The sequence below is a fragment of the Saccostrea cucullata genome, unplaced genomic scaffold, assembly GCF_032062105.1.
Source record: "Saccostrea cucullata isolate Sc308-1 unplaced genomic scaffold, CSIRO_AGI_Scuc_v1 ctg2842, whole genome shotgun sequence".
NCBI classification, from domain to species: Eukaryota; Metazoa; Mollusca; class Bivalvia; order Ostreida; family Ostreidae; genus Saccostrea; species Saccostrea cuccullata.
Window position 1 is genome coordinate 14,512 of NW_026925736.1, and position 13,539 is coordinate 28,050.

Consider the following 13,539-nt stretch of genomic DNA (forward strand, 5'->3'; position numbering starts at 1 on the left):
TTGTAATAAAAATTACTCTTTTCGAACCTCAGAACGATGATATAGCCCTTCGTCGAACATATATAAGGTCAAGTATAATGTCCTTTGAAGTATTATCTTAAGTTTCCAAAGTGGATGTTATAGAGGGGAATTTATCAATAAATGGTACAATGTTTCTACTATAGGCCTCTACCATAGGCTTTTTTTACAAATAACATAAAACGTGGTTTCTTTGATACAAAGTAGTTGAAAATATTACATTTTCTTCTTAAAGGTGAGTATATTTTAATAGCATGCATTGCTTGTAGAGTTATATATATATATATATATATATATAGAGAGAGAGAGAGAGAGAGAGAGAGAGAGAGAGAGAGAGAGAGAGAGCACTCGCGCTCACCGACTTGTGGGGAACTTACACCTGACAAAGGACCTTTCTTATGGGGAAAGTTCAGAATTGTGGGGAACTCTCTCGTTCCCCACAAATATGGTCATGGGGTTTTTTGAATTCTACGTGTTCTGCTTATAATATTTATTCGATTTGTGGTCATTTTTGAAAATTTCCCCATAAGTCCGTAAAATTGACTCGCAGTAATTTTCTCACTGCACCGTAAAACGAATGTTTGAGGATTCATTCGGAACGCTTAAACTGGTCCCCAGATGATACCAATTTATTGCGGGCAATGGCTGCTCCGAGAATGTGGTAAGTAGATTATTTATCATATTTAAAAGATATTAGGCTGAAAACTTATTTAACTACGTAAATCATGCATGCAGTTATTTCTTCTAGACGTTCGTAAAGTAACATTTAATATGAATGCACGTAAAACTTTGGCCAGTTTGGGAAAGTTTGACCCGACCTAGACCTCTTTTTTTTTTTTTAATTGTATCATGTTTATAGGCCTAATGGCTATCCTGTAAAATCAAACCACGGATTTATATGAGTTCAGCACCCCCGGGATATGGTAAGCGGTTAAGGCTTGTTCCCATTTTTTGTGAAACATGTGCCTATCCTCCTCATGCCCATACAAATTATGCTAGACGGTGCGACTGTCTGGTCTTTAGCTGTTTAGTGAGGCCTGTGTGGGCGAATTAATTGTAAAAGTTGATAAATAGGTAGTGTTTCATATTTTAACCTTAGAAAAGATAGGGTAAGTAGGTAGGAAAAACATTTTTATTTTGTTTTAACATTTTAGTGGCAGCCACGCTGCCACTTTCCCACAGGATTTCACTGTCAAAATATTTCTGATTAATATGTGTAAGATATGCATTTCTCAAACCTGGAAATGATCAAGATTGGGATTTCATTTCTAATTGTAAACTGGAATACTGTAATATGTGTATATGATTTGGTGCTCTCAAAATTTTAGCATATTAAATCACTGGGTTGGCATAATCATAAATTAGCGCTACACATGTTTGTGAGGTGTATTGTATATATGTAAATGATTTCTTAGCGGTATTCATGAATTAGCCCCTTCACGGTAACTGCCGTACTGCTCTTCTGCAGGGCAAAATAATAACGTTTGGCGAAGTTTTTGTTGAAAGATAAGTAAATGACGTATGTTAAACAATTACTTTTACGTCATATTTCACCAAACACCAAACTATATCATTTTGCCCTGCAAAAGAGCAGTACAGCAGTTACCGTGAAACGGTCTATTATTGCATTGTTGTCTGCACCAAAGCCGCTGAAATATGAAGCCTGCATTTTAAAGTATACATACAGTAGTTTACTCATGGAAAGATATTAGCAGAAAAAAATTGAGAGCCGGCTCCTATATTTCTTAGAGTTAGGCGGGGAGTGAACATGATGAAAACACACTACTTAATTAAAGATCACCTTTTATTTTTTTAGAATCTGTTTCAATTCGAACCTTGGCCTTGGGGTTTAGATGCTGATGGAATAAATAAGAAACAAAATAATATGTAAAAAATAAGTAAAAATCCTTTTCAAACCATCAGGTACTATTGAATTATGATTGGACATGGTTTACATTGCGAATGCGAATTGGAGGAAATGGAAAAACATAGTAATAACAATTAGATCAGCTTTTATGAAAGCTAGCATATAAAAAATTTAAAATTGGTAATAAAATTGAAAGGTAAGGCCATAATAAAAATATTCCGAGATTCTCATCCCCGCCCGCCCTGATTTTAAACCCCCGCCTCGATTTTTTTTATTTCTGTTTTTCTTCGTCTTAATTCTGATCGGGATCGGTATTCATCTATCATTCTACTTTCGTTTTAAATCTCGCGAATGTCAACATGATTTTGACAGCTGAAAAGATGGTAATTACTGTAATACACACGTATATATTTTAAACAAGGGTCATTGGTTGAAAAGATTGGTGATGATGTGAAGTAAGAGATAATTATGGAACCTCTACTATGTCTTTTATTCAGGTATTGTAGATAAAATTACACCGATTGACTAGGTCAATAAAAAATCTGCAAAATTGAAAAATAAAAAATATAAAATAAAAGCCGCCCGCCCCGATTTTTAAAAAAAATTTTGATGAGAATCAATCTAGCAATTTATTTATTATGGCCTAATGTTGAGATTTTAAGATTCAATATCTATTATTCAAAATCATTTATATTTGCTTAACTGAATGTATACCTTTTCAAATTTAAGTACTCATAACGATCACGCTCAAAGTTTTGGCCTTTTGGGTCTGATAATGCTTCCTGATTTTGGTCTTTTTTTTTTTTTGAAGAAAACCATTTGATTTCTGCACCCACTCCTCCTTTCTAAAAATTTTTAATCTGCCTCTGGTAACTTTACACTGTAAATTTCTATTCTCATTTTAATTGAATTTAAATAGATACTAACAGCACTATCATGCGTTGATTTTGTGCATATAAAACAGTTTCTGCTCATCAAACATCCACGAGAAAGTGTTCTGTTTCGCAGTTATTGTACGGTTGACTTTAAAAGGAAAGCTCTCTGGGCCATGTCACAAGAAGGAAAAAAATAAAATATTTTTCATACCTACCTACCCACTGTTAACAATATGGATCAAGAAAGGGCATACATTATTTCTTAATTTTGGCATGCCGCATGGGGTCAAAAATTACTACATGTATTGAGAGATGTGGAGATATACCTGTCTTGTAATTATAGGTAAAAATATGAACACTGAAAAAAAAATATCGGAATGAAATCTTTAAACTGAAAGCAAAATTATCATTGCAGGTTTTGGGGTTTTTCACCACAAGAGCAAATTATACAACTTTATTCTACAAAATGTTAGAGACTGAGACTTGGAGTCAAAGTCAACAGACACGCTTGCATGGACATGAAGGATGTAAAGAACTAGAGTATTATAACTGAAAGCATTTTGTCTGGATTAGTTTATGGAAACAGAAGGATTTAGTATTGGTAAGTCAAGATAGCTGTAAAATTCATTTTGAACTCTATATGTGAGCAGTACTGTAAACCAACTACCAGATAGTACCCTATTTGTGTCATCTTTTATTTGCATATCTATGTTGATTAATATCTGTGACTATTGAAAGGAAACATTCTACAAATACAAAGCAAAATTAATAGTTCAGGGTAATTAATAATTTAATATTCACTAGTAAATGTAGGTCATGAAACTGGCTAATATTTCTTCTACTCAAATAAAAGTTGGTGTACAGTACTTCCGTTGCTCTAAAAGCAGAAATAAAAAAAAGCATACTGATATCTTGTATGTTATGAAGCCTAATACATGTACATGGAAATATAGAAAATGGTATATCTAAAATAAAAAAGAAATTTTGGTCCTTGTTCATGATTTCAATGTAGGTTAAGCCTCATGAACATGCTGAGAAGTTGTCAGAAAATATACATGCTAACCATGCTAACTGTTTAACAATAATCAGAAAATTTTACAAAATGTTATCAAAATTTGGTTAATAAGAATTAGTCATTGGCTGATTATATCCATTAATGATTAAATTATAGTACTTATATATACCGTCTCCTGATTTTATGACATTTTATCCTTTTCAACATACTTATTATTTTTTAATTGAAAACATTTTTTTTTTACTAGAGAAAATTAAAATTTGCAATAAATTTGCAATTTGTTTTAAATCTAGTGAAGGAAAAGAAATGTTTTAATTAATGTGCTTTGATTTAAGACTTGTGAACATTAGTTTCAATACATTTATTAATTAATATTGATGATTGATTTTTTTAAAGATTTGATAGTTATTTTATTTGTTGAAAAATAGTTTTTATCTGTAATGTTCTTGTATACTGTATAAACTCGCCTATAAGTCGGATTTTGGGGAGTTAATATTTTGTCCAAAACTCTATATCCGACTTATAGGCGAGATATAAAATGAATGGTAATATAAGAGGTCAGTCCCTTTGATACGAGGGCCGTTCAAAAATTACGCGGACTTGGCTATTATTTACTCTTAAAGACGTCATATAGTTATGAAATTTCACAGAAATATGTACCTTAAAGATTCCAATAAATTTTGAGCAAAAATGTTGTATTTTAAAAACTTTTTACTAAAATTATCGGAATGTTGATATCACTGATGGAGAGGTACGGAGCAAGACAAAATATTTAAATCAAAAGCATGCGGAATCCAAAATTTAACTCATTTGTTTTCTATAATTCGCAACATTTTTCGACAATTTTCTCAAATATATCTTTAAATTGTTCTATTATTATGTATTTAGATTTCTGACGTGATATTTGAAGTATTTAAAGAAATATAGTGATTTTTCTCTGATGCGATTCCCGTGAAAACGACTGTGAAAATGACGTCTCCTGAATGGACGGCGCACCACACTTTTATTAAATTATGTATAATGCTCGAGATATCGCCAACATAGATCCAAAATATGCATAATAAAACATGTAGTAAACTTGGGTATTCGTGACATTCGTCCACAAATAGCAATTTGATATTTTTGACTGTTAGACCTCTGTAAAAAGGCTATACGTGAGGACGGGAAGAAGATTTTCGACGAAAACTTTATCCGGACTGTAAAGAACATGATTGAGAGTCACTAATATTACAATATATCTCATAAATACCTGAAGTTTTTGGTTTTATAACAAAAATGAATATTCTTTACTTGTTTAATCGATTTATAAGCTTGACAAGAAATGGTGTTTGGATGTTGAGTAGATAAGGTAAATCAAACTGAACAGGTACTCTTGGGAAAATTTTGAGAAAATGAGAGATCAATCACATACTTTTTATAATGCCTGTGACGGCGAAGATTTTGCTGCTCCGTGACTTAATGATATGTCCTGAAAATCACTCAAAATTGAAACCAATTTACAATATTTTTATGTGAAATTTTGAAGACCATATAAGTAAAGATTCTTTTATATTATGTGTGACATTTTGCCCGATTATGTTGTCAAATATTTTTTCTGTGCAACAAGTCCGCGTAATTTTTGAACGGCCCTCGTATATAACCTTATTAAATCCAACGGACTTATAGGCGGACCGACTTATAGGCGAATATATACGGTAATTAAATAATGCATTTCCAAATGAGTGATAAATGTTTCCCACAAGTCAGCAATATACACTGAAGTGTACATTTATTGGTTGGGCTCAAAGGCAACATTTATATGGAAACAAATTTTTAAGGGTAAAGCAATGGTCAATACATGTGTATTCCTCACAAATGAACCGTGAGAAATATTCCCCACAAGTCGGCAATGATAAATATAACCTACGTGAGAAATATTCCCCACAAGTCGGCAGTGATAAATATTCCCCACAAGTCAGCAATGAAAAGTATTACAAGTTAACAGTTAGAAATATGCCCCACAAGTCAGCAGTGAGAAATATTCCCCACAAGTCAGCAATGAAAAGTATTACAAGTTAACAGTGAGAAATATGCCCCACAAGTCAGCAATGTTAATTATAACCTACAAGTCAACTGTGAGGAATATTCAACAAGGGCACCGCTAAGCGGAGCATCCCCTCGCGGCAGGAACATTATTAGTAATGGCAATATCTCATGAGAGGTAAATTCTCTAGAGGAACGTTAAATATTTTAAAGATTGATAGTACAACGTAATCTTCTTTACTGTCCCTCTCATGAATATTTTGCTCATATAAAGGCTTGCCCATGAAGAGCTGCACATTTTTTCCTTTAAAAAGCACTGACGGCCATTAAGCAGTGAGGGATCATTTTGTACCAGCATCAATTGGGACATTGGCCCATGGTTTACACGGTCTCATTCGAAGGACCAGTATCCACGTCCCACAGTGGGATTCAAACCTGCAACATTAGGATAAAATCCCTTACTTTTAATGACAAAATAATTATTGGAGTGTTGTTGATCCAATTTTTTTTTACAAAATGCAAAGTGCATTTTGTAAAAAAAAAAAAAAATAAATAAATAAAAAATAAATAAATAAAAAAAAATCTAGCAGGGCATAACATTGATACCTAATTTGGGTAGTAAAGTTTAATATAAGGTATTTAATTGTTATCCAGCTTTATTTATTTCTTGAACAAAATCATAGGGAGTGGGGATGTCTATTTTTAACAAAAATCAAATTGAATAGCATATAAGTTGAGAGGGGGTAAGGGGGGATACAAATAAGCATATATATAATTGGGCAGTCTCCCTTATACCTAGTAGAAACATATCACGTAGTCTACATTTAGTGATTTACAAGTTTCAGCAATTTTAATTATTTACACCTAACTAATTAGTATATTTCACTGTTCCAGGCAATTTTCATTTTTTTCGTAATGAAAATACCAATGTACATCAAGAGTTTATTTGAACCTGTGGCATAGGCGTCAAAACCCGGGGGGGGGTGTCTTAGCCTGCCACTTTTTGCAAATATAGACAATCTCTATGCATTGAAAATTTTGAGTTTACCTTTTTTTGTTCGTTTAACCCCCCCCCCCCCTCTCACAGACTCACACACACACTTTCAATTTAGCGTGCACCCTAAATTCCCAGACACCTCATCCTGTTGGAATATTGGTAATGAAGCCGCGACGTTCATCAAATTCTTTTAATCTGGTTCCCATAGACTAGACACAGCTTTTAAACTGGTTCCCCAGTGGAAATGATTATTGTCAACTCGTACATAAAATGTCAGGGTTTCGAAATAGTAAAAATGCAATATCTGAAGAAATATTTCATCACTGAACTTGAAAATGAATAGGTTTCTTTCTTTTATACTGCCACACAAGTATGTAAACGCTGAGAATAGTTAATGCAAAGGTTCTCTGTCAATCTTGCCCACAAATGATTATTGTCAACTTGTACATAAAATGTCAGGGTTTCGAGGCAGTAAAAACGCGATATCTGAAGAAATAATTTATCAATAGACTTGAAAATTAATAGGCTTCGTCCTTTTATACTGCAACACAAGTATGTAAACGCTGAGAAAGGTTAATGCCAAGGTTCTCTGTCAATCTTGCCCACAAGGTAACGAACACACTAACACACTAACACACACACATATATACGCACATTCGCGATGCTATATCCCCTCCGCAACTAGTTGCGCGAGGGGATAATAACAACATACAATTATTTTAACCCATTCTCAATCAAATTTTGGGAGTATATTGGAATTAGCATGTCTGTCTATCTTTCTATAGGCATTACATATTGAGGGATAATGGTTGGATTAATTTTTTAGCAATCCTCTCATCAAATTCCTGTTTATCTGTGCGTAAATTTTTATGGCTTTTTTTCAGCAGCTAATATGGTAGCAAGAAGTTTGAAATTTTTTAACACTGTTTGTCGAGGCATATCATATACCAGTAGTGAGATTCATTTTTATGCAAATTTGATGTCAACATTGTATATATCCATGTGTCTCAAGATCTGTACACAATTTTAGTTGCAGTTTTTTCACCAACTGACTATCACAGATATAAAAATGTGGTACATGTATCCATTAGATTGAACCCTAGCAATAAAAATCCTGGGTAGCATTCTCTACTGAGACTAGCAAGCTAACAACTATGCTACACAAGTCCTGATGAGGATTGGCATTTAAATCATGTTTGTGATATGACCATTGACTCAGTGGACTTCCAAGTTTTTCTCGAAAAGATACAAAAGTTATGTCATAAAATTATAATTTTTTAAAAGGTATAGTGGGTCTTTTCTCCATAATTTTGGAAACCAAAATAGTATATTTAATTTTGTATGCAAACTTTGAGGATTAACTTGAAAAAAAAGTGGAGTGAAGTTCAAGACCTACTCATGCATTTCAAAACATGTTTTTACTTTTAAAAGTGTCACAGTGTGAAAAAATGACCCAATTAGCCCTTTTTCGCATGTGTATTATATGTTACAGACTAAAAACTTCAATCTTCAAGAGATATGTATAAGTTCAATGTAGAGATTTGACAGATTTACATAAAGTATTCTTTAAAGTTTAGATGAAATATTTAGGAAAATTTTGATACAATACTTGATATCGCGATTACTTAACTTAGCTGAACTCTGTTGGGTGGGGGCAATGTGCTATTCAATACAATTAATGCAAGATCAATCATTCAATTTGTAGCATTTATAAGGACAGATAAGTAAAAAAATCCTGGTGGAATACCTCGCTAAACAATCGCTGAACCAGCCTAATATATTTTTGAGAGGAGCCAATCCTAAATTGTCACATTTTTAAAGATATTTTTAATTAAGTGGACTCTTATACCGGTAGTTAAATTTTTTGATTGAAAATCGTCACATTTTTCAGCATATAAAGTATTCTAAACTTTCCTTATTTGACAATCTACTATTTGGAATTCAACATCTGGCAAAACATCGTGATTTGTTCGAATCATTCGATTGTCACTAATGTAAACAATGTCATTTGCCACCAGAAATTTAGACTTTTTTCGACTCCTCGCAAAAGAGCGTAGGTAAGTTAGATTGGTACTCATTGGTAGTCAAGACATAACGTATTGAGATTTAATTTTTTCACCTTCATGTTTGTTGCGCTATAGACTTATCGCTCGTTATGTTCTCGGACTCCCATCTCATTTATCATCGAATAATAAAAATACATTTCCAAAGCATGTGAATTATATTTAGATGATAATCAGATACATATGATAAACAATCTAGATAAAAATTGATATTTTGGTCCTATCTTCTCTTCATGCATATATTAACATGTATAAAGTCCAGAACAATAAAATGATTCATTTGATTTTTAGTTGGATTTGTTCATCGACATCCAACTTATTGTTTACATGTTTATGTTACGTTTGTCCCAGAAATCTTGAAAGATATGTACACTCTGCAACTTTTTTACTTAAACTCTTTCATAGTGGAAATAAGATGTATTGGTAAATAGATTTTGCCCTGTAGTCCATCTGGCTATTTGTCCTCAAAAACTTTAACCTTGCTCATAACTTTGGAGTGAGTGGGACTATAGCTTTCATATTTCACTGCTGTACACTTGTATTCCTTGTGACAAGACCTTTATTTGGGTACCACCACCAAATTTGACCTCTTGACCTTGAAGTTTGACAACTTTTTTCAAAAAATATCACTCTTCAACCTTAGTTATAACTTATAACTTTTGTACAGTTGGTGTTAGGACTTTCATACTTCTCATTGGTATGTTCAATAACTTTTTTGACAGGTCTGCCCAAGTTTTGTATTAAAACGCTTCTGAAACTCATCTGTAAAAAAAATTTAATATTTTTGGCCGATTAAAACATTTCGGGAAAATGCAAAAAAAAATGAAAACGTGAAAAAAAAAAACTATTAGGTTGAGGATAGGTCGGGTGACAGGAAACATGAGTACAGTCATGTATATTTTTTTTGCCCCGGTATAATGTCATATTTGATATTATAGGGAATATGTGATTTGCAGCACATTCTTACTGATATTTCTTTAAATTACAGGTATCCTGAATTTGTCAACTACTAGCCAAGATCCTGTATGTAAGCTGAATGTGGAGGACAGATGTACACATAGTACTAGTATAGAGGGTAAGTAGACTATAAAAAAAAACAAGTTGTATTTGTGAAACACTATGCACCCGGCAGCAACAAAGTTTGGAAAAAGCTATTTTAGCATTAAGGTCACAGTCAAGGTCACTAAGTCATTGACCTTGAAAGAGGTTGATTAGTGGAGTATGGAGTGGACTCCATGTCACTAAACTGGAAGAGAACACCGCAGTGAATATTTGAAGTAATTGAAGAAAAGAAACAAAAAAACTGCAAAGCAGCATGTAAATCATCATGGACAATAATATGTTTCCATATGTGATCAATTAAAAAAAAGAAAAAAAAATTAAAACAAATTAATGCCTCATCAGGGCGGTAAGACAAACTGTTTGGCATTTTGTTGACTTGGCTTTTCAATGATTTAAAGAACTATATGCGGTATATTGCATATGTTTGCCCCCACAAAAGTCAAATTTTGAAAACTTCCTGAAATGTGCTGAATTCAATAAATTGTATGAGAAATATAAGTTAACAGAAAATATTATAGTTCCAGAGCAGTGTATTCACAATTTCTGTTTTTATGACGTCACAAACTAGTCCGATTTTATATCCTTTTTCAGAAAGAGGACAATATGGACAAAATTTCAACAATTTAAGCTTTAAAACTTATAGAGCGCATGTGTGTTCAGGAACAATATTGACACATTTCATTGATATTATCATTCTACACATTATATCAAAATATTTATCCTGAACACACATGCGCTCGGTGACTTTTATTTAAAATATCGACGAAATATGTATATTTTTCTGCAAAATTCATAAAAAACTGAAATTTACGTCATGTTTGTGACGTCATTACGTACATATGACGTCATTACTTATGAATTTATTCAGTGCTTTGAAGTCAGCATATACTCCCCTGTTTAAGGACTTAATTAAATATTACTCCATCAAAGTTTGATTTTGGGGGGCAAATGTTGTTTAATACCGCATATAGTTCTTTGGAACCGTGTAAAAAATCTATAGAATTATCTGTCCCTGGTACATATCGTCTTACAAGTTAGAAAAAGAATTGATAACTTTGTAAAGTTTTTTAAATATATTTAAAATAACTGAATCAAAATATGTTGAATAATTATTTATTTTATTTTATTTGAACAAGCTTTCATCATGTTCAAAGACGTCAAATATACACTGCGAGAATTACTTCCAGTTTAGTGGCATGGAGTCCAGGATGAGCTGTCAAATTGGAAAAACAGCCAGAAACGGCCTGTAGTCGTCAAGCAGATTGGCTTTCTAAACTTGAATAAACAGTAAAACGCTCCGAATACTGAATTTATTGCGAGATTTTTTAGGCCAAGCCCAGATCTATTTGTTTAGGTGGGTTCCCCCAAAACGTTGCCATCCTGGTCTCAAAAGCTTTAACCTTGCTCATAACTTTGGAGTGAGTGGGACTATAGCTTTCATATTTCACTGCTGTACACTTGTATTCCTTGTGACAAGACCTTTATTTGGGTACCACCACCAAATTTGACCTCTTGACCTTGAAGTTTGACAACTTTTACAAAAAATATCACTCTTCAACCTTAGTTATAACTTATAACTTTTGTACAGTTGGTGTTAGGACTTTCATACTTCTCATTGGTATGTTCAATAACTTTTTTGACAGGTCTGCCCAAGTTTTGTATTAAAACGCTTCTGAAACTCATCTGTAAAAAAAATTTAATATTTTTGGCCGATTAAAACATTTTGGGAAAATGCAAAAAAAATGAAAACGTGAAAAAAAAACTATTAGGTTCAGAGAGTAAAATGGAGGATAGGTCGGGTGACAGGAAACATGAGTACAGTCATGTATATTTTTTTTGCCCCGGTATAATGTCGTATTTGATATTATAGGGAATATGTGATTTTCAGCACATTCTTACTGATATTTCTTTAAATTACAGGTATCCTGAATTTGTCAACTACTAGCCAAGATCCTGTATGTAAGCTGAATGTGGAGGACAGATGTACACACAGTACTAGTATAGAGGGTAAGTAGACTATAAAAAAAACAAGTTGTATTTGTGAAACACTATGCACCCGGCAGCAACAAAGTTTGGAAAAAGCTATTTTAGCATTAAGGTCACAGTCAAGGTCACTAAGTCATTGACCTTGAAAGAGGTTTATTAGTGGAGTATGGAGTTGACTCCATGCCACTAAACTGGAAGAGAACACCGCAGTGAATATTTGAAGTAATTGAAGAAAAGAAACAAAAAAATTGCATGTAAATCATCATGTACAATAATATGTTTCCATATGTGATCAATTAAAAAAAGAAAAAAAATTTAAAACAAATTAATGCCTCATCAGGGCGGTAAGACAAACTGTTTGGCATTTTGTTGACTTGGCTTTTCAATGATTTAAATTTGGAACCGTGTAAAAAATCTATAGAATTTTCTGTCCCTGGTACATATCGTCTTACAATTTAGAAAAAGAATTGATAACTTTGTAAAGTTTTTTAAATACATTTAGAATAACTGAATCAAAATATGTTGAATAATTATTTATTTTATTTTATTTGAACAAGCTTTCATCATGTTCAAAGACGTCAAATATACACTGCGAGAATTACTTCCAGTTTAGTGGCATGGAGTCCAGGATGAGCTGTCAAATTGGAAAAACAGCCAGAAACGGCCTGTAGTCGTCAAGCAGATTGGCTTTCTAAACTTGAATAAACAGTAAAACGCTTCGAATACTGAATTTATTGCGAGATTTTTTAGGCCAAGCCCAGATCTATTTGTTTAGGTGGGTTCCCCCAAAACGTTGCCATCCTGGTGAATTTATATATAAGTTGAAGGTAGGAAAATTTTTTTCCGGATTTTTTTTTTTTGACATAAAGAACTTCAGACTCCTGTCCTATAACATTTAAAAAAAATATTTATTGATTTTTTTTAAAGTCACTTGCCCACGGGCATGTACCTATTAAAAAAGTTCACTTGCCCCCGATCTAAAATTCACTAGCCCCGGGCGTCGGGGAATGGGATTTGTCAGACCCTGGTAGTGTAGATTCAAGCTTGTTCAAATCATGACCCCCCAGGGGTAGGGTGAGACCACAATGGCCGATCAAAGTTTTACATAGGAGTATATACTAGGAAAAATCTTTGAAAATCTTCTTCTCAAGAACTACTGTGCAAGGAAAGATGAAAACTCATGTGTAATCATGTTCAGGTAGTGTTGAATCAAGTTTGTTCAAATCATGACCCCCCAGGGGTAGGGTGAGACCACAATGGCCGATCAAAGTTTTACATAGGAGTATATATTAGGAAAAATCTTTGAAAATCTTCTTCTCAAGAACTACTGGGCAAGGAAAGATGAAAACTCATGTGTAATCATGTTCAGGTAGAGTTGAATCAAGTTTGTTCAAATCATGACCCCCGGGGGTAGGGTGCGGCCACAATGGCCAATCAAAATTCACAACGGAGTATATAGGAGAAATCTTTAAAAATCATCTTCTCAAGAACTACTGGGCCAGGAAAGATGAAACTCATGTGTAATCATCATCAGGTAGTGTAGATTCAAGTTTGTTCAAATCTTGACCCCTAGGGGTAGGATGGGGCCACAATGGCCAATCAAAGTTTTCCTTGGAGTATATAGGAAAAATCTT

General features: G+C 33.3%; 1 long non-coding RNA gene across 2 annotated transcripts; it reads left to right on the forward strand.

Moving 5' to 3' along the window:
• Positions 1–614: 614 nt before the first annotated feature.
• LOC134269687 (uncharacterized) lies at positions 615–11,923 on the forward strand. 2 transcript variants are annotated; one of them, XR_009992624.1, is made up of 4 exons: positions 615–679; positions 3,176–3,361; positions 9,846–9,932; positions 11,840–11,923. It is a non-coding gene; the product is annotated as an uncharacterized LOC134269687 (long non-coding RNA). The 2 variants fall into 2 exon arrangements; XR_009992623.1 differs by lacking the exon at positions 615–679 and adding an exon at positions 2,022–2,268.
• Positions 11,924–13,539: the final 1,616 nt, after the last annotated feature.